The 3,133-nt window shown below is 43.8% G+C and overlaps 1 protein-coding gene across 1 annotated transcript in view; it reads right to left on the bottom strand.

Moving 5' to 3' along the window:
- The window catches only part of IGF1R (insulin like growth factor 1 receptor), a 146,120-nt gene that overhangs the window by 9,342 nt on the left and 133,645 nt on the right, over positions 1 to 3,133 (bottom strand). The gene's annotated exons all lie outside the window — the stretch shown is intronic.

Raw genomic sequence — 3,133 nt, 5'->3', positions numbered from 1 at the left:
CTGGGAAGGAAGGAAGACAAGACATGGGTTAATGGGGTTTATAATAACTCTGGTGCTCCAGAAATACAGGTGGCCCTCCATACCCACAGGTTCTTTATCCATGAATTCAACCAGCTATAGCTCTAAAATAGTCCCCAAAGATGTAAATTCCCAAAAGCAAGCCTTGATTTTGCTATTTTATATAAGGAGGACCATTTCATCATGTCATTATATTTAATGGGACTTGAGCATCCATGGATTTTGGTATCCCAAGTGAATGGATTTGGGTACTCCAATAGATGCCAAGAGCCCACTGTATGCAACTTTGTTCACACCTGAGGAAATCTTGGGCCCTCCAAATCATTTGACCAGCAATAAGGCCAAGGCTTATGGGAGGGGGCAAAAGTGCCATAATCTATGTCCCAGTTTCTGACATGTCTGTCATGGATCTCACTGCCAGCAAGAAAAAATCCTGTTACTGAAATATTCCCTTAAACTCAGATGATCATCAGGCCAAATCCTTGAAGCAAAGCAACCACAAAATCTCCAGCCACAGCAGATCATGCCGATAAAATCCAGATAGCACAACTGTCTATACTTCTTCTCAGTATAGAAACTGAGAAGAAGAAGAAACTAGGCTGCTTTCTTTCTATCCTTGAAATTAAGAACTAGGCTGGGTGAACAACACAACCTGCAATGAACTCAAAACTAGCTTAATGTACAAGCCAGAGTTGGAAAGAGGAACTGCAATGATATGGGATGCTCCAAACAGATCAATCTTATTTTTATCTGTTTATTCAATATAAGCCAATCAAGTATCTTAACATAGATATGGCGTATCTTGTTGCTATGTGCCTTCAAGTCATTTTCAGCTTAATGGTGACCCTAAGGCATGGGGTTTTCTTGGCAAGTTTCTTCAGAGAGGATTTGCCATTGCCATCTTCTGAGGCTGAGAACTAAAATGATGTTTCTAGGTTTTGGGTTTTGTTTGTTTTTAAGAAAAATACTTGAGTTGTAAAAAGCATGAAAACAGCCGCTTGGACATTTAGACCCAGAAATGCAGGCAGCAACTCTGTGCCTGTTAGGAGAACAGCACTGTAATTTCGTCATACGTTAACTCTAGCATCAAAAGTGCATCTCAACAGGGCTTTTCCCACAAGCTTTTAAATAAGCCCAGTTTTCAGCACTTAAAACAGTCGGCCACGAATAAGAGGCACGACTACCCTGCCTCCCTCCTCCCAGCTTTGGAGAAAGACTGTGACATAAATATCCAAGATCCATTTCTGTTACTTCATCGCTGTTCCTTTCCAGCTGACAGCTCCGTCTCGGAATAAAAGCACCAGCTGGGGCCAAGAACACGGGATATCGGCTGGCCCTTTGCCCTGTGGCCTGGGGGACATTGCTGAGGAGATACCAGGACCAGCAGAATGGCACACGTGACATCCATTGCCAGTAAGTGCCCGTGACGCTTCCTTCGAGCCATTCTGCCACTTCCCATAAAAGGAGGTTTTCTTTATCCGGGGAGTCCAGAGGCCCTGTTTACACTGTCAAGGAGACAGAAGGCACTTCCCAAAATGGAGGAAGAATCTGTGAACTGGTGTAGGGGAGTGCCGTGCCCTTAGTGGCCATCCTAAGGGAGCAAAGCAAGCAAGCCAGTAAAGGGAGCACCCTGACTTTCATAGGCGAGAGGGGGAAATTAATGTCTTGGTTGCTGTTGAAGCCAAAAATCTTTTGGACATGGCAGGGACCCCACATTCTATTAGTAAAGGACATGTGCTTTTCCATTCCTGTTTAATGCAAACAGACATCTACGTTCACAGCACTAAGGTGGTTGTGACATTTGCTGTAGCAAGATTGGAATTATTAAGAGAGTATGTTGAAAAAATACAGTTTTCAAAAATTAATTGCTGCTATTAACTCTGTGAGTTCAGGTTTCTATTTCATGATTAATTCAAATGAGATTTTGCACACTGCTTTGGAAGTTATAACCTTAAATGCAGTTTATCAATAACAGAATGAACAGATATGGGGCAGAGTAACAGCCAGTGTAATAGACGGAGGAGTGCTGGATTAAGACTCCAGGAGACCAGGGCTCAAATCATCGCTCAGCTGTGGAAACCCATTGGGTACCTTGGTGTTACACTTTCTCGGCCTCGGAGGAAGGCAACAGCAAACCTCCTTGTAATAAATCTTGCCACGAAAACAATGTCATAAGTCCAGCTTAGGGTCGCCATAGACACACAGAGACATAACCACTGAAATGCTCTACACTCTCCTATTACTCCAAAGGTGTCTTCGCTGGCAACCATGCCAATGTCTATCCATGAGGAATCAAACCTCAGCAGCTGTATTTTGGGGAGCTGAGATCGGTGATGGAAATGAAAACAAACTGTTGTAATCAGTTGCTTTCAAAAGGCGAGTTACTGTGTTACAAAACAGAAATTTAATATAAAACTTGGCCAGGAGGAGAATGCTAGCCTATGAAATAGATAATGACTTGAAGAAATGCTGTCCATTTATGCACACTATGCATTGCATTAAAAAAGCTGCACACGTAAGAGACAAACAAGTACAAACATCCTCGGAAACGGCAAAGAAAAGTCCCTCAGACTTGCAATTGGGAGTGGAAAGGCTTTCCCCACTTAATTTTTCTTTTCAACCTTCTGTTTTCAGCTGAGAAAATTAAAATGGGGAAAGTATGTTTGCCTAAGGGATCTCACCCCCTCCCCGCCCCAATGCCTGCCCTGTTGAGTTATTCCCACAATGTCCAGCGTAATTTCAAAGCCATCTCATCTTGCTGGAGATTCCCATCCTAAAAGGGAAAGAATGCAAGGTGGGGAATCCAGTCCCATGGCAACCTCCAACAGTCTCTTCTCTTCCTCCTTGCCCAACCCCAGGCAGCAAAAGCAGCAAAACACTCCATTGTCACCCGACACCAGCTCTCTTGCTGGCTGGCCAAAGAAGCCCTTTTCCTGAGAATCCCAAGCAGCTGAGGCCCCTTAAGCTATTGCATCCCTTGTATGGGCCTCCAATAAAAAAAAAGGAGAGGGGGGGAAAACCCAGCAAGACACAGTATTTCCTTCCAGAAAGTGACTTTGCAGAGAAGTAAACTAAACCTTGAACTAGTTAAGGCAAAGCCCAGCGCCCAGCACAA

The sequence above is a fragment of the Sceloporus undulatus genome, chromosome 6 (genome assembly GCF_019175285.1).
Source record: "Sceloporus undulatus isolate JIND9_A2432 ecotype Alabama chromosome 6, SceUnd_v1.1, whole genome shotgun sequence".
NCBI lineage: Eukaryota > Metazoa > Chordata > Lepidosauria > Squamata > Phrynosomatidae > Sceloporus > Sceloporus undulatus.
The sequence above is the reverse complement of the archived record's forward strand: the minus strand, read 5'-3'. Positions and strand labels throughout refer to the sequence as shown.